The sequence below is a fragment of the Sciurus carolinensis genome, chromosome 10, assembly GCF_902686445.1.
Source record: "Sciurus carolinensis chromosome 10, mSciCar1.2, whole genome shotgun sequence".
Taxonomy (NCBI): Eukaryota; Metazoa; Chordata; class Mammalia; order Rodentia; family Sciuridae; genus Sciurus; species Sciurus carolinensis.
Genome location: NC_062222.1, coordinates 32828596 through 32854879, shown reverse-complemented (window position 1 = coordinate 32854879; position 26284 = coordinate 32828596).

The following is a 26284-nucleotide window of genomic DNA, read 5'->3' as shown; positions in this document are numbered from 1 at the left end:
GAGAGTTCTCCAGAGGAGCATTGCCTCTGTCACAGGACAGTTCAGGGCCCATAATTCAATCGCTGCTCCCTACAACAGTACTTACATCAAGAAACTTTTAAATAGGAGGTTAACATTATGTCACAAGGTCTAGCAGTTCAATTTCCTTTGTCTCATTACCTAGACGTTGTATTATCTCACATTGCCACAAAAGGAAAAGTGCATAGGGTACAATGGGGAATTTAAATGGAGAGAGAAACCATATTCACACAACTTATTACAATTTAGTGTTATAATTGTTTTATTTTATTATTAGTTGTTGTCATTATTCTCCTACTGTGACTAAATTATAACCTGAATTTTCTCATAGGGAAAAGAAAGAGTACATTACAAAACTACAGAGAGTTCATGCACAGAAGGACTTCAAACATATTTCTTGCTAATAAGGATGGACTACTAAGTTCCACACAAATAAGGATAACAATGACCAAACTAGTGTTCCAGTATATTTAGCCCATAAAAACATAAAAATATATGAGTCAAATAAAAATGCTAAAATTTAAAATTACTTAGAAATACCAATGATGATGATTAGCAGCATATCAAAAAACTTTTTCTGATTCAGGTAAATTAGCAATTAAAAAAATATGCTCTTAAATGTAAGAAGAGAATAAAGGCTGACACTTAATTAAGGTGAGCATTCAACAGAAGATGCACCCAAAAAAAGTAGACTACAGATAATAAGAGCAGAAATCTATCAAGTAGGAAGTAAAGAACAACAGAAATTATTAACTAGACAAAAAATAAGCTATAAGACTAGTCAAATTAAAAACTTCAAATAAAAACAATCTAACAAAGAATGCCCAAATAAGCAATACTATGAAACAAAAGTGAGATACAACTATATACAGAAACAGTAAGGATATATAGTAAGATGATTTGTCACAATAAATGTTAACACGTAAATAACTAGAAAAAAATGTAAATGATCTCAGAAATAATAGATATTTATATCCTTTAAGCATGAAAGGAATAGTCAATTATTTTAGATTTTCCAAAAGAAAAAACTAGTCTCAATTATTTTGTCAAGAAAGTGATCATTCTAATTTTATAGAAAGCTTCCCAGAATTCAGAAAATTTCAGTCAATTTTTGTGGGCTGGTTCTATCCTGATCTTCAAACAGAATATGACATCCCCTTCTCAAAAGTAAAAACATCAAGCAATTTCACTGGGAAATATAGATGAAAAATCTCCAAGAAAATATTAGCACAATTTATTCAGAAATATATTTAATCATTACATAAATGAAATGAATATTAAAAGACTGAAAGTTTGGTTCAATAGTAGAGAACAATTTTGTTGGACAATATTATTTTTCTTGATATTCATTGTCCCAACTTGGAAGAGAATTATTTCCCTGTCACTTTTATGAGAAATAGGCCAAAACATGTCATATAAATATACAAACATATCATAATGAATCCCACCATTTTGTATCATTATAATGCACCAATAAAAATATATTTTAAAAAATTAAGTGCAGCTGACTGGCAAAAATAGCACAAGGTGTATTGCTTCCCTGTGATTCTCCTTTCTCTCATAAAACCAAGAATGTTCAAGATAGAAGTGTTTCCATTAGCAAAAATTCTGGTTGAAGGCAACATAAATTCAGGTCTGTGATAGACACCGCATGAGCAAGAAATAGGCTTCTGTTGTTTTAAGCTACCAAGTTTGGAAATTGCTATGGTCTGAATGTCTTTGTTCTTCAGAATTCACATGTTGAAGCCTAATAACCAATGTGATAATGTGAGGAGATGAGGTCTTCTGCAGGTGACTAAATAGGTCTTCTGCAGGTGACTAAATTATAAGAGGAATCCCTCATAAATGGAATTAGTGCCCCCCCAAGAGAGTCCAGAAAGCAGTCTTGCCTCTTCTACCACTTAAGACTCAGTAAAAAGTAAAGATGGTACCCTCTATGAACCAGAAATTATATCCTCATCAGTCTGGGCTTATTCTGGGCTTTCCATCATCCATGAACACAAGAAATAAATTTTTGTTTTTTACAATGTTTACAATGTTTTCTTACAGCAGCATGAACAAACTAGGGTGAATTGATTTGATATTGAAATTTAATCTGCTGTAGTAATTCATCAAGTTAACAAATTAAAGGTAAAAATTTTAATGAGCAGTCCAAATGTCCTATAGAAGTGCAATAAAATTCAATGTGCTTTTGTGATAGAAACAATGACAATCAAATAAAGGAAGCATCCTTACTCCAAATGAAGCAATCATCAATAAAACAATGCAAAAAATATTAATGGTAAATTACTAGAGACATTCTATTTAACATAAGAACAATGGAAGGATATTTGTTACATAAGTATATTAAGAATACATACAGTTTTATGTCAAAGAATAAAATTTATTATACTGGAGTTCCTAGACATTACAAAAAGTGAAAGAAATGAAAGCAATTTGTGTACTGTAAAAAAAAAAAAAAAAAAACCCAGAACTCTCATTATTTACAGTGATATAATTGCTTACATAAAATATTCTATAAATAAAGAACCATAATTAATATGAGGGTTTAAAGTGTGACAACCTATATAAAACATGACTGCATTCTATATACCAGCAACAAAGGGAAAATAGCAAAATCACCTAGGAATAATGCATAAGAAATGGTGCAAGATATTTTTAAATATAGTTACACAAGTTTACAGAAAACCATTTTAAGGAACAAAAAGAAGCAAAGAAATGCACTATGTTCATGACTCTGATGTTCACGGCTCTGTTAATTGATTTATAGGTAAAATGCAATACTCATTAAAATTCTAACTTTTTTGTGTTGGGCTCGCTAAGCAATTCTACAATTATGTGTTAAAGCAAAGGACTCAAAATATACAAAATATTCATGAAGAATGGCATATTTGAAAGATTTGCACATTGGATATAAAAAACATGAAAATACTGTAGTAATTATAAAAATGTGTGATAAAGACATAAAGATAAAAAAGTTATTTGGTAAAGGAGTGAGAAGAGAAATATTTCTCATATCTTGAATACTTAATTTGTAGATGCCATTGTAATTTGGTGTGAAAGGATATATTTTTATTTAAATAGAGCTCTGACAACTGTTTCTACCTATCAAAATAAAATTGATGCATATTTTACACAATAAACAAAAATTTAATTTAAACTAAATAATAGATAAATGTAAAAAACAGTTTAGGAATTTTGTTTAGTGAAGTAACTAGAGTCCTAAAACAATATAAACTCATTTGGTGTTCAAAAAACTATTGAACAAAAATGGGGCTATATGAAATCAGGCTAAGAATTGATTTCTTCAAATGATTCTATTTAGAATATCTTTGATGGAAGTGATAAATTCTAATAATTAAAGTAAGAATTTCTGTTCATCAAAAATCATTAAAGGGTTTTCAAGATGGCGGACTAGAGGGCGGCTGCATTTCACGTTGCTCCAGGACGCAAGATTCAAAAGAGGAGATAGTGAGAGACTTGGGACCAACTCAGAGCTGCCGGGTGAGTCTCTCCCATTGGGGAGGCGTCCCTGATAGGGCGGTAGCCCCGGAACACAGGGAACTTTGTGAAGTAGAGTTGCTCAGCGAGATGCCCCTCCCCCCACTGGAGCGGTAAACAGGGACAACTGGGATCATCGTAGAGGAGGCGGCTCAGCACAGCGCTTGGACTCAGAGCAACCACTGGGGCCCCAGGCAGCTGCCTGAGGAGGAGCTGCGTGGCGAGCTGTTTGGACTCAGAACGACTGCTTCTGAACACCAGGAGGCTGCCCGGAGGAAGAGGAGTAGCGCGGCGAGTCGCTTGACCTAAGAGTGACTACATCAGAGCCACAGGCGGTTGCCAGAGGAGGAGGCGAGTGGTGAGTTGATTGGACTAAAAGTGACCGCTCCTGAACACTGGTGGCCTTCCTGGAGGAGGAGCACGGTGGGTCACTTGGTCTCGGAGTCACCGCTCCTGAACACCTGGGGGGCTACCCCGAGGAGGAGGAGGAAGAACAGGGTGGGTCACTTGGACTTGGAGTGACTGCCTAGGGCTACGGGCGGTTGGCGGGAGGAGGAGACACGAAGTGAATTGCTTGGGCTCCTAGTGACTGCGTCGGAAACCAGGCCGCTGTCCGGAGGAGGAGGTGTGTGGTGGGTCTCTGGGTATCAGAGCTATTGTACGGGGCTCGAGGTGGCGGCTCAGAGGAGGGGCCGCATAGCCAGGCGATTAGGTGCAGAGCAGGGTCCCAGGAGCTAGGTGGCTTCTTGCTGGAAGAGCCGCACAGAGACACGCCTAGGGGCGGAGCAAAGTTTCCAGGACTCCTGGCAGATTCTCTGGGAGAGGCAGCCTAAGGAGACTCGACTGCAAAGGGTGAGGCTCCCAGGCCCAGGAGGTAGGTCCGGGCCCCTGGGAACGTTGCAGAGGAAGACAGCCCAGCCCAGGTGGTAGTTGTAGATTGAGGGAAACCTCTAGGAGGGGAACTGATCAGCAAGATGTCCCCAACGAGTGAGTCTTCCCTGCCTGGTGAGGTTTTCCCACAGGGACGGTAAAAACAGAGACAGAGGCACAAACAGGACTTGCCTCAGCCCGCAGCCTAGTTCCCCGTTGGATGACCATTGGTCAACAAGTGGAGGCACCTCTCCCCACTAGCAGGGAATATATGCCACCTGAGGGTCACCACCCCTAGAGAGGCAGCTTCTTCGTGGAGCTCCGCATTATCAACTTCCTCCAAGACTTCAGGCTACTGAAGGATAAGAGGGGATATACTAACAATCTTCAGGGACATTATAAGTCGATAGAGGAAATCTGCAATATCTTAATGACCCACTGATTCCTGAACAATATGAGAAAACAAGGGAAGAAAATGCCCCAAACAAATCTAGATGTTACATCAATAAAATCCAACGACAGCATGGCAGAAGAAATGACAGAAAGGGAGTTCAGAATGTACATAATTAAAATGATTAGGGAAGCAAACGATGAGATGAAAGAGCAAATGCAGGCATTGAATGATCGCACCAATCGACAGTTAACAAAGCAAATTCAGGAAGCAAAAGATCATTTCAATAAAGAGTTAGAGATATTGAAAAAAAAAAACAAACAGAAATCCTTGAAATGAAGGAAACAATATACCAAATTAAGAACTCCATAGAAAGCATAACCAATAGGATAGAACACCTGGAAGACAGAACTTCAGATATTGAAGACAAAATATTTAACCTCAAAAACAAAGTTGAACAGAGAAGATGGTAAGAAATCATGAACAGAATCTGCAAGAATTATGGGATATCATGAAAAGGCCAAATTTGAGAATTATTGGGATTGAGGAAGGCTTAGAGAGACAAACCAAAGGAATGAACAATCTATTCGATGAAATAATATCAGAAAATTTCCCAAATCTGAAGAATGAAATGGAAAATCAAGTCCAAGAGGCTTATAGGACTCCAAATACACAAAATTACAACAGACCCACACCAAGGCACATTATAATGAAAATAACTAACATACAAAATAAAGACAGAATTTTAAAGACTGTGAGAGAAAAGAATCAAATTACATTCAGGGGGAAACCAATACGGATATCAGCAGATTTTTCAATCCAGACCCTAAAAGCTAGAAGGGCCTGGAACAACATTTTTCAAGCTCTGAAAGAAAATGGATGCCAACCAAGAATCTTATACCCAGCAAAACTTATCTTCAAATTTGACGATGAAATAAAATCATTCCATGATAAACAAAAGCTAAAGGAATTTACAAAAAGAAAGCCAGCATTACAGAACATTCTCAGCAAAATATTTCATGAGGAAGAGATAAAAAACAAAGCAGCAAATCAGCAAAGGGAGGAATTATCCTAAAGGAACTGTCAAATAAAGGAGGAACCAATATGTGTCAAAAATTTTAAATATGAACCAAATGACCGGGAATACAAATCATATCTCAATAAAAACCCTGAATGTTAATGGCCTGAATTCATCAATCAAAAGACATAGACTGGCAGATTGGATTAAAAAGAAAGATCCAACAATATGTTGCCTGCAAGAGACTCACCTCATAGAAAGAGATACCCATAGACTAAAGGTGAAAGGATGGGGAAAAACATACCATGCACATGGACTCAGACAGAGACACATCAAGGAAAGAAAATTTCAGACCAATATCCTTAATGAACATTGACGCAAAAATTCAAAACAACATTTTAGCAAATCGCATACAAAAACATATTAAAAAGATAGTGCACCATGATCAAGTGGGTTTCATCCCAGGGATGCAAGGTTGGTTCAACATCAGGAAATCAATAAATGTCATTCACCATATCAATAGACTTAAAGTGAAGAATCACATGATTATTTTAAGATGCAGAAAAAGCATTTGATAAAATACAGCACCCCTTCATGCTCAAAACACTAGAAAAAATAGGGATAGTGGGAACATTCCTTAACATTGTAAAGGCCATCTATGCTAAACCCATGGCTAATATCATTCTAAATGGTGAAAAACTGAAAGCATTCCCTCTAAAAACTGGAACAAGGCAGGGATGCCCTCTTTCACCACTTCTATTCAATATTGTCCTTGAAACTCTAGCCAGAGCAATTAGACAGACCAAAGAAATTAAAGGGATACGAATAGGAAAAGAAGAACTCAAACTATCCCTATTTGCTGATGATATGATTGTATACTTAGAGGAACTAGGAAATTCCACCAGAAAACTTTTAGATCTCATAAGTGAATTCAGTAAAGTAGCGGGATATAAGATCAATGCACATAAATCTAAGGCATTTTTATACATAAGAGATGAATCTTCAGAAAAAGAAATTAGGAAAACTACCCCATTCACAATAGCTTCGAAAAAAATAAAGTATTTGGGAATCAATCTCACAAAAGAGGTGAAAGACCTCTACAATGAGAACTACAGAACACTAAAGAAAGAAATTCAAGAAAACCTTAGAAGATGGAAAGATCTCCCATGTTCTTGGATAGGAAGAATTAATATTGTCAAAATGGCCATACTACCAAAAGTGCTATACAGATTCAATGCAATTCCAATGAAAATCCCAATGATGTACCTCACAGAAATAGAGCAAGCAATTATGAAATTCATCTGGAAGAATAAAAAACCCAGAATAGCTAAAGCAATCCTTGGCAGAAAGAGTGAAGCAGGGGGTATCGCAATACCAGATCTTCAACTCTACTACAAAGCAATAGTAACAAAAATGGAATGGTACTGGCACCAAAAGAGAAAGGTGGATCAATGGTACAGAATAGAGGACACGGACACAAACCCAAATAAATACAATTTTCTCATACTAGACAAAGGGGTCAAAAATATGCAATGGAGAAAAGATAGCCTCTTCAACAAATGGTGCTGGGAGAATTGGACATCCATATGCAACAGAAGGAAAGTAAACCCATATCTCTCACCATGCACGAAACTAAACTCAAAATGGATTAAGGACCTCGGAATCAGACCAGAGACCTTGCATCTTATAGAAGAAATAGTAGGTCCAGAGCTTCAACATGTCGGCTTAGGACCAGACTTCCTCAACAGGACTCCCATAGCACATGAAATAAAAGCAAGAATTAATAACTGGGATAGATTCAAACTAAAAAGTTTTCTCTCAGCAAAGGAAACTATCAGCAATGCAAAGAAAGAACCTACAGAGTGGGAGAAAATCTTTGCCAATCATACTTCAGATAGAGCACTAATCTCCAGAATCTATAAAGAACTCAAAAAACTCTACACCAAGAATGCAAATAATCCAATTGACAAATGGGCTAAGGAAATGAATAGACACTTCACAGAAGAAGATCTACAAGCAATCAACAAACATATGGAAAAATGTTCAACATCTCTAGTAATAAGAGAAATGCAAATCAAAATCACCCTAAGATTCCATCTCACCCCAATTAGAATGGCGATTATCAAGAATATAAGCAACAACAGGTGTTGGCGAGGATGTGGGGAGAAAGGTACACTCATACATTGCTGGTGGGGCTGCAAATTAGTGCAGCCACTCTGGAAAGCAGTATGGAGACTCCTTAGAAAACTTGGAATGGAACCACCATTTGACCCAGCTATCCCACTCCTTGGCCTATACCCAAAGGACTTAAAATCAGCATATTACAGAGATACAGCCACATCAATGTTCATAGCTGCTCAGTTCACAATAGTCAGATTGTGGAACCAACCTAGATGTCCTTGATGAATGGATAAAGAAAATGTTGTATATATATATACAATGGAATATTACTCAGCCATAAAGAATGATAAAATTATGGCATTTGCAGGCAAATGGATGAAACTAGAGAATATCATGCTAAGTGAGATAAGCCAATCTCAAAAAACCAAAGGACGAATGATATCGCTAATAAGTGGATGATGACACATAATGTGGGGTGGGAGGAGTTAGTGTTGGGGTTGGAGTTGGGTTTAGGGAGAGGGGCAGGAATGGAGGAAGGAAGGACTGTATAGAGGAGGGAAGGGGTGGGAGGGGTGGGGGAATGGAAAAAATGGCAGAATGAAATCAAACAACATTACCCTATGTAAATTTATGATTACACAAATGGTATGCCTTTACGCCATGTACAGACAAACAACATGTATCCCTTTTGTTTACAAATAAAAAAAATCATTAAAGGTATTAAAACATAAAATGCAAACTTGGAGAAAATATTAAAATATTAGTATTAGAATATATAAAGAATATTACATATTGAAAGAAAACCTACTCGACTGAAAAAAAATGAGCAAAAGATATGAACAAGCATTCTGGTAAAAAAAGGCACTATTGAATATAGAAAGACCATATGAATATATGAAAGAAAGAAAGCTCTCCTGGTAATATATTTTAATAAAGCTAAAAGTAGGAACTTGGATGTTTATTAACGATTATATTCCTTACATCTTATATATAAAATATAAAAAACATACAAATTATATATATTAATATTATATATATAATTTGTATGTTTGAAATATTATAAGGAAACCAGATAGTAAAACAATAAGAACTGTCTGTGTAAATAAGCACTACACTTGATAATTATGTGTGTGTGTATGTCAAGCCTCCAAGAGCTTCCATTTAATTACACTGAACAATTGTTCTTTTGTTTTTCAATGTTTCTAGGAAGATATTATTTCATAGCCAATATTTTTAATAACAATTTAATAATAAATTTAACAATAAATTTTTGGGAAACAATTTTATACCTTGCACAAGCATTCCAAAAAACACTAAGATGAGCACATAATAAGGTCAAAAGGTCTACTTTACTCTGATACATTTGCTTAACCACTGACTGTATTACCATAGTGTTTTTCAGTTCCAAGTTAGTGTTCTTTCCTAGACCATCTTAGAAGCCTCTGCCTCCGTCACATAGCCTCGTTTTCTGTCAAAATTGTATTTCAGCTTAGATTCTAAGACACGTTTGTTCTCAGTTAACTTTTACACTATATTATGTGCTATACATTATATACTATATTTCATAGTATAACATATTGACACAATTCAATGCTTCTAGGTAGGGAACCCATCCACCAGCAGCATGTATTTGAGCCATGTGTGTATGCAGTATAGGGGACGCCATGGTCTGGTGCTACCCAGGGTGAATGCATACCCTCTGCCTACTCACTGCTAGAAGCTCACCCAAGCAAGTACCACCATCTCTTGGAATGCTAGAAACTAGATATGCTGAGCAATTTTCCTGTCCTGTCTGTGTTTGATACAGTGCATGGTTGGATGGATGTTTTTACATATAAAAAAGTGGAAGTAGGACACTGAATAGGTCTGGAAGTAGGTACCCTTTTGCCAAGAACTATAGTGTCTTTCAATTCTATCGTTTAAGGAGATCTTGTCAGGTTTTCTGTTATGCATGCAAGTCGAAAGTGTATTTAGATTTTTTTGTAAAAATAGGATGATTAGGACAAATATTTGTGCCCTGATGTTTAGTTTTGCCATTCAACTGTGTGTTCCCTTTGTGAGAAATGAGAGACTTGCTCTGCTAGAAGCAATGAACCTCGCAAGGTCGTTTTGTTAATTTCTCTGAACAAAATGATTAAATCCTTAGGAATAAATAACAGGTGCTGCTTTCACATGTTGACAGGCTTAACAATAATCTTTTCTAGTGACTCAGGGGCGTTAGGTCAATATCTAAACTTTGCAGAATGATCAAAGACTTTGCTATGAAATGCTGTGGTGGTAAAGAATGCAAAAGATCAGCAGCCCAGACAATAAGTTATAATCATAAATGCCTTCTTGAAATACATTTTTTGTCTTTATAAAAATTTCAAGAGAAGCTAAAACATTCACTAAACTGATTCAAGACATGCGAGACCCCTCTCACAATTATTTGAGAGATTTATGTCACTAATTTTGAGAATAGTGATAAGAATTTAAGAAAATTTATCTTAAGCATGTGGAAAATATGGGTTCTCTCAAAATTTAAAGAATAACACTTATATTTAGAACTGTTTCCTAAGCAGAGTTTAATGGTTTGACTGTAAGCATTACTCACATATTTGGAATATCCCAGCATTGGTGTATATGTGTTCTGTACATTCTTGATGCGTTGTTCAGAAAAGTTCTAAAATATATTGGTACAAGTTGATGAACTAAGATCATGATAATTTTAACTATTTAAAACACAGTAATCTGATAACAATAGTGAAAAAATTTAAGAGAAAGCAAACACTTTAAAATATTGTAAAACCTTGGGATTTTTTTTTTTTAATAGTGAACTGTGACATCATTGTTAGTTTGTGATGTTGGCAGACTGGAGAATCTACCATGAGTTATTCTTTCAATAGAAGAAATGGTAAATTAATATTTTTGGAGAAAAAAAGAAAAAGAAGAAAACCAAGGGGTGCACTTAAAAGTAACTTGATTGCTTCTTCAGTGATATTTTTTCTTTCATCCACAAAGCCCTTCTTCATCTTATATTTCTTCTTGCTGATATGAGTTATGATGCATGGAGAAACATTTATAAATGAAAAACAACTATGATAGATAAAATCCAGCAAAATCAATTTTGGTCTCATTTATCTTCTGCCAGTGTTAAGTATCAATTGTCCAGATCCTGAAGAGTCCAAGATAATCACCCAAACCTGCAGAGAACTAGGGATACATAAAATTTCCATAATGCAGTTTAAAAAAAAATAAAGGCCAGTACTTGAACTTCCCATATCAAAGAAGGAACTAAGCACTTGGTGTTGGGAAAGCTATAATCAATAGTATTCCTATTTAACTTACATGCATATTGGTATCCAATATATTTTAGTTTTTATCCATGTTCCCCACTCTGGCACATTCTCTTCATTCTCCTCTAAAATCTCTCCTCCAGCTGCACCACTGTTTTCACCTCTAGTAGACTTCACCAGGGACTGTTTTGGCACACTGTTATATTCCTACTACTGATCACAACTGATTTTGAATTAAGAATTGCATATAATTATGGGGGACCAGCAATAATCAAGATAGAAGCTCTGCCTTGAAAGTGTTAGAGAATGAGATATTGGAAGTGAACTTCCAGGAAGGGTTGCTTAGTGAGGGAATTTGAGCAATCTTATCACTTGCATAGATTTTTGATGTGACAGTCTGACAAACACTTTAAAGGATCCTACATATGTAAAACACCCTTCTGGGCTCAGGACAAAAAGTAGCTAGTTTCTCAATGTTATTATACTATCTCCGAAGGAGTCTCTTTTGGAAAGAAGAAATGCAGAATAGCCATTGCACCTTGTGCCATCTTCCCTGTAAGTGGGAAGAATGGCTTCACAAGTGTGGTACCTCCTCCTGTCCCATAGCAAAGGTCAGCTATAGGATTAGAAGTTCTAATTCAGATGCATCCTATTAATCCCTTATGCTTCATAAAAGAGAAATTAAATAAAGTTAACCCCTGATAAACAAGGTACTATGAGAGGGGAAAGGGCACAATTTTACAACCAAAGTCTACTACCATTTTTCCAGGGGAAAAATACAATGCTAACATGATACAGGATAGTTAAAAAATCCTATTTCTATCTGTTCACTGTAAAGATAAAAGAATTAAATGGTGATAATGAACAAATTTAAATAAATATTTCAAAGAAAGGAGGCTATTAAAACTAATCTGAAATTTAAAATCCTATTTTCTAAGATGCAAAATGCAAATAATAATATAGGAATACTAACATTCATATAATGATAGGTAAAATTATGGTGAGAGTATTTGCGGAAAAATACAAAATTAAATTTTTAAATATGAGTTATTATTAGCATGGAACTTAACAGCACTGACTCTGGAGTCAAGATTTCCTAGTTTAAATCTTGATTATGCTGCTTACTTTCAATATGAATTTCAGGGTCATATAGTCTCTATGTCTAAGTTCCTCATCTACAAAAATAGGAAAATAGAAATGTATTAATTCATTAAAAGTCTTTTGAAAAATATCCGTGCTCATTAAGGCAAGCTATGATTGTAATTAAAATTATGTAAGTGATCACTATTATGATTAATCATGTGCTGTTATTATTAACCAGGTTGGATCTTAAGTATCCCCCAAGGCCCTTATGGTAAAGGCTGGGTCCCTAACTTGGCACTGTTGGGAGGTGGTGCATCCTGTAAGAGGTGGGGCCTATTGGGAGGTCTTCACATCATTGGAGGAATACCTATGAAGGGCATTTTGGAACCCCAATCCCTTTCTCTTTTTTTCTTTTGCTTTCTGGCCAGGAATAGTTTTGTTCCACCACAGTGCATCACCACAGGCCAATGTAACATGGCCAATCAGACACAGACTCAAACCCCCCGAACTATGAGTCAAAATAAATCTTTGAAAGCTAACACACCATGACATAATAAAATAATAATCTGAATAACACTGACTGATTCTTCATTGTATTTTATTTCCTTGCTATTCTTCCAATCCTTTGATAATGTTTTATTGCTTCTGGTATAGCATCATGCTTCTGAGCTTACCATGAAAAGAACCACCCGATCCCAAAGCAACTTGCAGTTCTCAAATGATCTAGCTGTGATATTTCTTGTTGAATTCCTGTGTTCATCTTCTTGTCTCTCCTTGCTATCCTTTTCCCCCACCATTGCTATCCCTCTTACTTATCCTCATCATGAGAATCTGTTGTACTTTCTTACCCCTATTCTGCCCCTACATAGAGATCATCTGTCTGTTAGGCTGACTGTTCCACTGGATGGTTAAGTAGCTCAAAGATAAGGACTGCCATATGTTATACTCCTGTGATTTCAGAACTTAGTTCAATCACTTTACATTGTAGATACCCAATAAATGTTTGATAGGTGAATAATTAGAATTATCAACTAATGAAAGAGCACTGGAAATAAGCTCTGTTGTGTTTTTTGAGATAGATATTCTCCGTCTATACTAGTGATCCTCAAGTTTGGCAACACATTAGAAACCATACCTGTGTACTCAGTTCATACGAATATTTGTAAACAAAGTGTCCTCTAAATCTCAACCACTATTGCTGTGGGGTGCACTTAAGAGATTCAAATAAGTAACAAGTGTTTAACAGACTGTGATGTGAAGATGTAACTCAGTGGTAAGTGCATGTTCAACATGTTTGAAGTTACAAATGACCCTGGGTTCAATCCCTAGCTCCTACCAAAATAACTGTGATGTTTTTTGATGTTATTAATCAATCTTTCAATAACTTGATGTGGCTTTATTACCCAACAACCTTTGGAAGTTACTTTTTATTTCTGTCAGCTAACCTAGATGAGTTGAGCACAACTGTGCCTGCAGGGTTTTATTTAGCTACAGAATTAGGTTGTTAAGATGTCAGTCCTTGAATGCCCTAACTTCCATTTGGGTCATGGTTTAAAAAAAAAACCCCCGAGTGAATAATGAATTTGGAAATTTATGTAAAATTTTCCTCTCTTCAATGTTCTGTATGCATCCAAAATTCCCAATTAAGACTTTAGTTGATGTAACTTCTTACTGGTGTTTTCCAAGTTCAAAATACATACTTTGAAAACATCACTTCTTATGATTTGAATTTTAGTATGCGTTTAAATGGTCACCAAAAATATTAGCTGATTAAATTCCATTAAACAGAATGATGACAATATAGTTAAAGGTGGAGTTTTTTTAATCCATAGTTTCATGGTTAATGCAGGTCAAAATCAGAAACGTTAACCAGATCATTGATCATGTTTATGCTTTAACAATATTTTCTGTCATTCAAATATCTAATTCAACATACCAAGTTCATTTTAAATCTCTGAGATTTTGGAGATTAGAGCAGAACCTATTAGAGCCATACACTGATTTCAGTTTAAAATACTATACCTATTTTTTAAAGATAATTCTTCATGTCAGTATATTGATATGTCATGTTATTACTAGTATAATCCTTAATCATAGATTTTTTATGTTCATATTACTAATTAAAAAAATCTCAATGTGCTAGAATTAAAGCCAATAATGTTATTTTAGCAATTTTTCTCTTTTTGGAATGTGCTCACTTATTAATGGGAGTTATAAATTTTCCTGTTTTCCATATTCAAAGTTCAACTAAATTCCTTTTTCTAACGTGATAAAAACTTGAGTAGACAATGTACATACTTGAAAATGAATTGTGATATTTAATTTGAGTTTGAAAAATGAAATTTTCTAAAGGTAAATAAAAAAAAAACATACAAAACTGGAAGACAAAGCATAACATAAAGGCCAAATATCCTAGAAAAACTGTAAAACATAAAAGAAACATTAAATGTTTTCTATTAGCTTTAAGGCTAATAGTTAATACTTGCCTCCAACTTCGATATAATTTTGTTTATATACATCTAAATATTAAAAAAAAGAAAGAATTGAGATTTCAATAAACCAATATGTCAGTCATATATGTTTTTGCATATTGTCTTCTGAATTTGAGAACTACTGTTATTTCTGGTGGTGACACCCAGATTACAAATTGTACTTGGCTTCAGAGGGCATAAATGATAGCTATTTTATTCATTCTTATATTCAGTCCACACTACATAGTTTCTGAATGAAGGCTAGTGAAGGCTGATTGAATAAGTTTCAGTTTGAATATAATAACTGGCCTTGTTTGAAAAGTTGTTTTACTTTTCTTCATCTACTGTAATAGTGAGAACTTTTCTCCTTATCATTTTAACAATTGGTGAAGGTCAGCTTATGCACATTTTACTTAGTATCTGCATTATTAATGCTTGGTATCAAACACCTTGTATTTCAGGATTACCTGACTGAGCTCAGGAAAACTTGAGTTGAACTCAAAGTATAACTTTACCGCATTCTCAAAATGTGATATTCACTCAAACCACCTGGTTACATTGTCAAACTGTAGACTCAGATTTAGTAATTTGGGAGTATAACTGAGATTTTGCATTTATAACATGCTAAAGTGACTTCATTGCTGCAGGTACAAGGCCCACCTCTTGAGTAGCAAGAGTTGAGTTTGCATTTTTCTGGATCTGTCAGTCTCAATCCTTGCTTATAGAGATGAGTGACACTTTTTGAAATTGGTACATTCTATTATAACCACACAATACAAACTTTGAATACATCTTTTTATTATACCCTTTGCAAACCTAAATCATCATCAAATCCAAGATCAACCACTCAAAGACAGTGTTTCAGTCAGCTATTTCACATCTGTGACTAGATGACACAACCAAAGCAATTTTAGAGGAGGAAAAACTTGATTTGAGGGATCACAGTTTCAGAGGTCTTAGTCCATAGAAGTGAGATCCATTCCTCAGGGCTCCAGGTGAGGCAGGACATCATGGTGGAAGAATGTAGCAGAAGGAAGCAGCTCTCATCATGATCAGAGAGCAGAGAGAGACTCCACTTCCCAGATAGAAATGTATACTCCAAAGCCACGCTCCCAAAGTCCCACCTCCTTGAGCCACAACCCAACTGCCTTCAGTTACCACTCAGTTAATCCCATCAAGGATTAATTCACTGATTACATTAAGGTTATAACTTTCTTGCATTGTCTCACACAGGAGCTTTTGGGAGATACCACATCTAAACAATAACAGAGGGTATCTTTAGAAAATATTGGAAGCAATACAGAAAGGAGACTACTGACATATAATTATTAACTGGTGACAAAGGAAATTATTCCCAGTTAACTTCACAGATAATATAATAACATTCCATCCAAGAAAGACCATGACTCTTGTTCTACTACCAAAACCTTCAGGTTATTTGGCAATCCATAGTCAGTTCCAACTGGCACTTAGACAATATGAGTGATAATATGGGAGGGTTGGGTTAGAATATGTGCTGTCAGGACAGAGGAACCAGAATGAGTGGATTTCAAAACCTCCAATCAGATCAAAATGTACATAAAACATTGGTATAAGCATCTATCCTGCAAAGTTCTGATATTTTAACCATAACAAAGACTATATAAAATGACAATTGTATTACATTTTTTACTAAATATTATCAGAAGGCAATGTGGAAATCTTTTTTGCTAATTCCAAAACAGAATTGATTCAAAGATGAGTGTATATGCTCAGTACCGATCTGCTTTTAACATTTGCATTTGTATCCCTTCTTCTTTATTAAAAAAAGAAATGAGATAGACTAAAAATAAAACATAATAAATGCTTATAATCTCATATGTATTTATCCACATATTTTTCCAAATCAAATGGATTGCTGAGTGTGCAATTCCTTCTTTGCTTTAACTTCTTTTTAAAATGTGCTGAGTACTACTACTACTCCCTATCTTTCTCTACCATAGATATTTCTTATACTATTTCCGTTTAAGGTATGTTTAGCAAATGGTTACATGAACTTGAATTGATAGGCAAACAAAGAATAAAAGAGTAATTCAAATATGTGGTGAAAAATAAATCACATTCTTTGGTTTAAATGAGGAATTGGAAATTAAGAACTAACATTTTTATATTATACTTAAAACTAATTGATAGAATAAAATTGAGTAGGATTTAAATGATGTGGATTGGGAAAATAGTTCAAAAATAATTTGCTCCTAACACCAGATACAGGCAATCAAATAGTATTTACGAAACTGAATCTGTAAATCTGAAATGGAGTAGAAATGCAAATGCAATGTGATCAAACTCTGGAGTAACAGATGAAAGTATTTAGATTTGGGGCTAAATTTATAAGTAGACTATCTCCAACAGATAAAGTTAACAAATTTAGTTGGCCCTCAAGTCCATTTGTTGGAAAAAGTTCTATTTTTGTAACTATTTGTGCTGTTTTTTTTTTTTTTTTAACTCTTTTAAATATACATAAGGGAGATCCAAGATGGTGGACTAGAGGGAGGCTTTGTTCCTTGTCACTCCGTAACTCCGGTTTCAAGCAGAGGATATCTGTTTCTTTGTGAGGCAGTTTTTGCTGTTTATTGATCCCCTGCTATTTACTCCATTTGTCTGCTGTGATCACCTGCAGTCTGCCAGGATATCGATGCCTTTTTTGAGTGCTGATTGCTCATTGTCAGGCGCCTATCATCCACCATTTGCCTGCCTCTCACCTGTCCATCGCCTGCCTTACACCTATCCATCACCCAACACACGAGGTTCACCTCCTGATCGTCCGACAGCTGCCAGCAGACTGATTGCTGACCACCAGTGGAGCACCAGCTGCCTGCTGTTGCCTGGAAGTTCACTGTTACAGTACCTGCAGGTTTGATTACATGTGGCTGCCGCCATTTTGAGACAACAGCCAGGTCACATAGGACCCCTGGTCAGACTGATTGAGCCCCGTCTCTGTAATGTATAAAGCTGCTCCCCCACCCATAAGGTGCAGTCATTTTCCCCGTCTCCCAACCACTTGTCATTCTGTGAACATCCTAGCTAGCTATTGGTTCATCAGTCAGCTTGCAAGTATCCTTCTCCGATATTGGTCCTCTGTTAGCCTGGTGGAATTCAACTGTTTACTATAGCTTCCCCACCATCTTTTCTCATTCTTCTGTCTGTCCTCCTCACTTTTCTCTATCCTTCTGGCTTTCATACTGTCTCTAGTGAGCGCCCTTTCTCTTTCCTTTCTCTTTTCCTCTCATTTTCTCTCTTACCCTGCAGGGAGACACTCTGTTTGCTTAATAAACTCCCTTATGTGATTTCCCGTGTCCAGCGTGGTTCTGTGGGATTTCCTTACAGTCTCCAGGATCCCTCAGCACGACCAATCACTCCCTGCCTCTGGGACCCTCACATCGACTGACTGCTCCCTGCTGCCAGGACCCCCAGACCAACTGACTGCGCCCTATCACCGGGACCCCAGACCGACTGATTGCACCAGGCCTCTAGGATCCTACAACCACACCAAACACATCCGACCTCCAGGATCCCTGCCTGACCACGGCCACACCCTGAGCTGCAGCTCCCCATTTGCCAACACATTTGGAAACCAGAGTGGCCATCTTGGATAATCCTGGAAGCCGTAGCTCTGATCTTTAGGTGGGGCAAATCCCATCCTGAAACACCTGCTGGAGGCTTGAAGCTCATGCATCAGGCTACTGAAGACTGGGAGGTTTCATTACTATAAGACTGTTATACTGTAGATTTTCTTTTTACTCCTTATTGAAAAACAATAAGTTTTTATTCCTTTACTTTTCTTGCTCTCTTTTCCTTTTGTTTACCTGTTCCCTCAGAGTATCTTTCTCCCTTTTTTGCATGCTAACATCCAATTTCTTTTGATTACACTCTCACCCTTTCTATTACCTGGAACTTCTGTATATTCTTTTCTTATCCCATTAACAGCCACATTCTACATCCCACTGTATCCTCTTTGTGCTCCATTTGAAACTGCAGACCTTATTACAAATCTGATTGTTTTACTGAAGATACTATTTGAACTCATTCTGTTTATTATGACAAATTTTTTATTGTCCTCATAGGGGCTATTTGGTCTAGGTTTGCATAGTGTCTGAATTGGGCACTGCTAATATTGATCTCCTCTTAAGGAAAGGGTTTTGGAAACCTATAGGGCCACTATAAGCCTATAGGGGGAAATCTGCAATACCCCAGATCTGCACTGCTAGAGGGGAAGATACATGAGCAACATGAAAAAGCAAGGGAAGAAAATGATCCAAACAAATCTAGATTCTATATTAATAGAACCCAATGACAGTATGTTAGAAGAAATGTCAGAAAAGGACTTCAGATTATATATGATTAAGATGATTCACAAAGCAAAGGATGAGATAAGAGAGCAAATGCAGACAATGAATGATAATACCAATAAGCTGAAAGAGCAAGTGGTGCAGGAAGCAAAAGATCATTTCAACAAAGAGATAGAGATTCTCAAAAACAAACAAATGGAAATCCTTGAAGTGAAGGAAACAATAAACCAAATAAAAAATTCAATGGAAAGCATCACCAAAAGACTAGACCACTTGGAAGACAGAACCTCAGACAATGAAGACAAAATATTTAATCTTGAAAATAAAGTTGCTCAAACAGAGAAGATGGTAAGAAATCATGAACAGAATCTCCAAGAACTATGGGATATCATGAAAAGACCAAATTTAAGAATTATTGGGATTGAGAAAGGCACAGAGATACAAACTAAAGGAATGAACAACCTATTTAATGAAATAATAGCAGAAAATTTCCCAAACCTGAAGGATGAAATGGAAAATCAAATACAAGAGGCTTACAGAACACTAAATGCACAAAATACAACAGGTCCACACCAAGGCACATTATAATGAAAATGCCTAACATTCAAAATAAAGATAGGATTTTGAAGGCCGCGAGAGAAAAGCATCAGATTAAATATAGGGGGAGACCAATACAGATAGCAGCAGACTTCTCGACCCAGACTCTAAAAGCTAGAAGGGCCTGGAACGACATATTTCAAGCTCTGACAGAACATATTGCCAACCAAGAATCCTATACCCAGCAAAACTAACCTTCAGATTTGAAGATGAAATAAAATCCTTCCATGATAAACAAAAATTAAAAGAATTTATAAATAGAAAGCCTGCACTACAGAATGTTCTCAACAAAATATTCCATGAGGAGGAAATGGAAAACAACAATGGAGGTCAGCAAAGGGAGGAACTACCTTAGAGAAAAACCACTCAAAGGAGAAACCGAGTCAAGTTAAAAACCAAAAATAAGCCAAATGACTGGGACTACAAATCATATCTCAATAATAACCCTGATCATTAACAGCCTAAACTCATCAATCAAAAGACATAGACTGGCAGAATGGATTAAAAAGAAAGATCCAACAATATGCTGCCTGCAAGAGACTCATCTCATAGAAAAAGACATCCACAGACTAAAGGTGAAAGGATGGGAAAAAACCTACCATGCACATGGACTCAGAAAAAAAGCGGGGGTTTCCATCCTTATATCAGATAAAGGGACTTCAAGCCAAAGTTAGTCAGAAGGGATAAAGAAGGACATTCCATACTGCTTAAGGGAACCATAAATCAGGAAGACCTAAGAATAGTAAATATTTATGCCCCAAACAATGGTGCATCCCTGTACATCAAAAAAATCCTTCTCAATTTCAGGAATCACATAGACCACAACACAATAATTCTGGGTGACTTTAATGTACCGCTGTCACCACTAGATAGATCTTCCAAACAAAAACCAACCAAAGAAAACTTAGAACTCAATAACACAATCAATAACCTAGACTTAATAGACATATATAGAATATTCCATCCATCAATGAGCGGATTCACTTTCTTCTCAGCAGCACATGGAACCTTCTCGAAAATAGACCATATGTTATGCCACAAAGCAGCCCTTAGGAAATGCAAAAAGATAGAGATACTGCCTTGTGTTCTATCAGATCATAATGGGCTGAGAGTAGAAATCAATGACAAAATAAAGAACAGAAATTACTCCAACACCTGGAGACTAAATAATATGCTATTGAATGAAACATGGATAACAGAAAACATCAGGGAGGAAATAAAAAAATTCTTAGAGGTCAATGAGAATGACAATACAACATATCAAAATCTCTGGGACACTATGAAAGTGGTACCAAGAGGAAAATTCATTGCATGGAGCGCATTCCAGAAAAGAATGAAAAGTCAACAACTAAATGACTTAACATTACAGCTCAAAGTCCTAGAAAAAGAAGAATAGAATAATAGCAAAAGTAGTAGAAGACAGGAAATAATTAAAATCAGAGCTGAAATCAATGACATTGAAACAAAAGAAACAATTCAAAAAATTGACAAAACAAAAAGTTGGTTCTTTGAGAAAGTAAACAAAATAGACAAACCCTTAGCCACACTAACAAAGAGAAGGAGAGAGAAAACTCAAATTAAATATACATAATGTGTTGATTATCTCAAAATGTCCTCAGGGGCCAGTTGCAGTGGTGCATGCCGTCTTTCCAGTCACTCAGGAGGCTGAGACAGGAGGATCAGAAGTCTGAGCCCAGCCTCAACAACTTAGCAAGGCCCCAAACAACTTGGATAGATCCCTGTCTTAAAAAGATCTGGGGATGTGGTTCAATGGTTAAATGCCCCTGGGTTCAATTCCCAGTACCAAAAAAAAAAAAAAAAAGAAAAAAAAAATGCCCTGATGAAAAGGCACACATTTCTCAGGCTTTAGTTGTAGAAACAGCAGTATTGGATCAAGACTACTATATCCTACAGAACAAAATCATTTTTGTTTTGAAAAAAGAGCAAAACCCTTGTAGTATGAAGTGTGAAGGTAGAGGAGTCTCTCTGCAGTAATAATTATATTACTGGGTATTATTTTATGGATTTTCCCAGTTCCTTACCAAATTTAGGAAAATGATGCTTAGGTGACTTGCCTGAGGTGTCACAGCTAGACTGGCAAAATAGGGAAGAAAACTTGGCCTAAGTGTATCGAGACTTGATTGTCATAACCCATTTCAAAGGAAAAAAGTAGGGATAGTAACATTCTTTGAGTATCTATCGTGTTCGAGCCACCATTGGAGCAGAGACATTTTTTCATAATCATTTCATTGAAGTGCAGCTTCATAGGTTTTAAACTTCCTACTAATGCAATTATTGTCTGCCATAAAATTACTAAACATTTTCAACTTTATCTCTTAATATTTTAACCTATGAAGAAGGAATCATAAAATATCCATGCACAGAGTTCTGAGAAATAAGTGAGACAGTATTTAAATATTGATAATTTAAAATATTTATAAAAGACTGGCATTATAAAGCATTACTAAATATTGCCTATAAAACTGTTATGTTTTTGTCATTATTTTTATTTAATTCTCACAATAAATAATATGGGTAGATATGATTCCTATTTTTATTAATAAGGACCTCCAATTTGCATTTTAAGTATTTTTTTTCCTAAGATTCTAAAGCATAACACAAAAGCCAGGCTTCAGGCTAATAACCACTCAGTTCCTGTTCTGTGTCTTGTGCTTGCATAACAAATGTTTTAAAACTTCAAACTCTATTCATTATGTTTCTTGATTTAGAATTTTCTCAGTATTTCTAAAAAGATTTTACATAAAGAGTAATGTTTGCCTTTTATTTCCTTCTTTCTTTTTTTCTTTTTTTGGTGTAGGTTGTTGTGTAATTGAACCCAGGACCTGGAGCATGCTAAGCTCTATTATGAAGCTATACCCCCAATCTTATCTTCCCTTTACTTCTTCTAAGAATTTACACAGGCATATGACAGGTTTATGCATCTGAAGAGAAAAACAAACTTGCTTTCAGAAAGCATCATGAGTGTCATTTTAACCTCCAGTACATAGAGAAAGATGTGTTGATGTTTACAGGGATGATTCTAGTAAACTCACTGTGAACAGATCTCAAATTTTTAGGAATAAATATCATTGAAGTATTTGTTTTAACTTAGCAAATAAATTTTAAATGATGTGTATTCTACAGATTTATTTTTGAAAAGCCTTAATCATTTTAAAAGAGTAATTGTAGCCTCCTTGAAAAAAATAATTCCAGGAAGGACTGAAAATTACAAGATAAAATGTCTCATGAGTTTGATACTCATTTTTCATAACAAAGATACAAAGATTGATGATAACATTTTTTATTTGACTTATTCATCTTTGCTTTGACACTTTTATAGCTTATAAGTAGTGCCAAATAAATATGTATATTACTAATAGCATAATTTAATCCTTTGCAATTTTATCAGTGACTATTAAGACTAATAATACTTATATAGAAGTTGATATGTGATAAGATGAATATGTTCTAATTCTGTATTTTTAAATCACATTTATATGGTTGATTCTATTACCCAGAGTTTTGCAGAGGTAATTCAAAGCAAAAGAAATTTTGCAAATCATTAAACTTTGCTTCCTTTTCTCTGTGACTACATGGCTATTACATGCTGAAAATATGTTCAATCGTGGAGTATTCCATAGTAAATATAGAGATCTATATAGTGAGGCTAAATGTATGTTATATGATTTTCCCACACATTTTACCTTCTATGCTTAAATTTAGCTTTTTGAGGTTTTTGTTTTGTTTTGTTTGTTTTGTACTGTTTTATGATTTATTTACCCTTGCTCAGTAAGAGAAACCTCTTATACTGAAATGAGGTAAGCTGGTCTGCAATGATTATTTGAACTATAATTATGATTGCTTCTAAATGCCAAACGTAGAAACAATATTTATCCAGTGTTTCTCATTGTTCAGTATTCCCATGACATTTATCTCTACTTTCTTATTCTACAGTTTCAGTTAACCCTCATCAACTATGGCAATTTGATGGAAAATTCCAGAAATAGACAATGTATAGGTTTTCAATTATATGCTCTTCTAAGTGTTGTGATGAAATCTCTCACCATCCTTCTCTGACCTCCATGGGATGTGAATCATTCCTTCATCTTGCTTATCCATGCTGCCTGGACCACCCATATTAGTCCCTTTGGCTGTCTTGATGATCAGATCCACAACATCACAGCACTTGTGTTCATGTACCCCTACCCAACAGGCTAATGTGGTATCACAATGTGTATGTAACTTACCTCACTTCATCTCATCATATGTGCATCGTACATTATTATAATGAGAAAGGTGAGTATAGTAAACATTTTGAGAGACCACACTTCCATAACTTTTATCACAATCTGTAAATAAAATCATTTTATATTTCTTTTCATTATTTTGTTGTTGTTAATCTCTTACTATGCCTGATTTATTAGTTAAACTTTGTCATAGGTAGGTATGTATAGGAAAAGCATATTCTGTGTAAGAGTTGGAACTATCTGTAGTTTCAGGCTCCTACTGAGGATCATGGAATGTTATCTTGGGTGGATAAGGCAGATCACCACATTTGAGTAGTGACTGTAGCTCTGATGAGTTATGATAAATATTAGAAATTTTATTAGGTCAGACTGCATTGACTCTGCTCCTGGCAACTGAGAACCTGTCACAGATGCAGTGGCAGTAAAAGCCAGCTTAGAGCACACTGTACTTTTCATATTGAAGATCTTTTCATGATAGAACCTGGAGAGTCTTGTACATGATAAATGTTTACTGAATTATCATTCTTTTATGATGGTCCTCCCCTTTAGCACCATCTAGGGAAAATACTTCTTGACTGGGTTATTTTATGAGGATACTAATGTTGGACCTCACAGTGTACTTAATCTTATCTATTTTTAAGCATTCCCATTCTTCAGAGAGTGGTGGGGCATGTTTATGATTGAATCAGATCTGAATATTCAAAGGAAATGGCACTAGCCAACAACAAACAGGTAAAAGGAAAGACTTTTAAAAATCTATGTATAGACAGACAACAGAAGGAACAGCTGGAATGAGTGACTTCCACACCCACCACAACTAGAAATGGGGAATGGCTAATGGAAGAACCTACAATAATAATAGCAAAAATCAAAACAACATTTTTTTTAACTTATTACCAATGATAAGTCGGGATATGCTGTAAGTCATTTACATTATTGTATCATTTTCTATTTTTAAAAACAATTTATTTTATGTGCAGGGGAAAGCTTTTCCAAAGTGGATTAAGGTAAAATAATTTGGAGACATGAAGATAGAGAACAAGTATCTATGTCTGTAAAGTTGAACCAAGTTCATGATTCCACCCAAGTGGAATTCACTTTGACCTACCAAGCCAACCACTTTGGCTTACCAAGAAACCTGGGTAAACTGTTCAGAAAGATGTACGTAAAGCTGGTAGATATGTTTCAGGAATTCACCCTGAGTGAGGACAATCAAAACTTCTTCATTCCCCTTAGTTCTACCTATATCACTCATTCTGGATGTTTCACACTTCTCTCTTGTCCTGAATGTTGCTATCTAAGGCAGTGAAGGTAAATTAGTTAGCTACTTATTGCTATGACCATAATACCTAAAATAAATAAGTTAAAGGAGGAATCCTTTAGTTGGGCTCATGGTTTCAGTCTGTCTGAGGTCATCTGGCTCCAGGACAGAACATCATGACTGAAGGCCCTGCCAAGAAGCAGAGAGAAGAGGAAGGGGCCAGTAACAAGATACACTCCCCAAAGACACACCCACAAAGGCCCACTCCTTGGACTAGGTCCCACCTCCCACAGTCCCCACCTCCTCCCAACAGACCATTCAGGTATCTATGGATTAACACACTGATTAAGTCAGAGCCCTAATGATCCAATCACTTTCAACCCTCCCCACCACCCCCAAACACCACTGCACTGGGGAACAAGTCTTGAACACAGGGATTGTGGAGGGACTTCATATGCAAACCACAGATGGCCAAATTGGATAGTTTATTGTCAGTCTAAAAATTATCTCCAGGGATAAGCACTAGTTATTGAATACTAAAGCACTAACTAAAAACTTCCAGAATTTGTTTCAACTAATTTCAAAAAATATTCATACAGAAATTTGGCCTTCTGAGAAATGAGCAGGTAAACTAAAACTCTTGGTTCCAGAATCCTAACAAACCCTTAGCTACGGTCTTCAAGTAGGTCAAATTAGCACATCACAAATGCAAAACTTTGTATGATAACATAAAGTGAAGTTTAATGTCAGTTCTTTGCTTGGTTTAGTCGATTTTTTAAATAAAGAAAAATGTTATTCTTTTAAAAGTTTGAACTGTTACAAAAAGAAAATTTGGAAGAGACTTGAATTATTGGAAAACTAACAGTGTTTGTGTCTGTTATTGAGTGTTAATGAGTGAGTTTCACTCATTAAAATTATGAAATTGACCCCATGAATGTAATGGATTTTGACATCTGGTGAATGATAGTGAGAAAATGTTGCTTAGTTGGGTATCTGAACAATCACTATTAGCTATGACTTTTGTATTATAAAAGAGTCATATAAATACCAGAAAGGAAATAATTGTGATTTCCACTGGAAATATAAAACTTAATTTCTCAGGA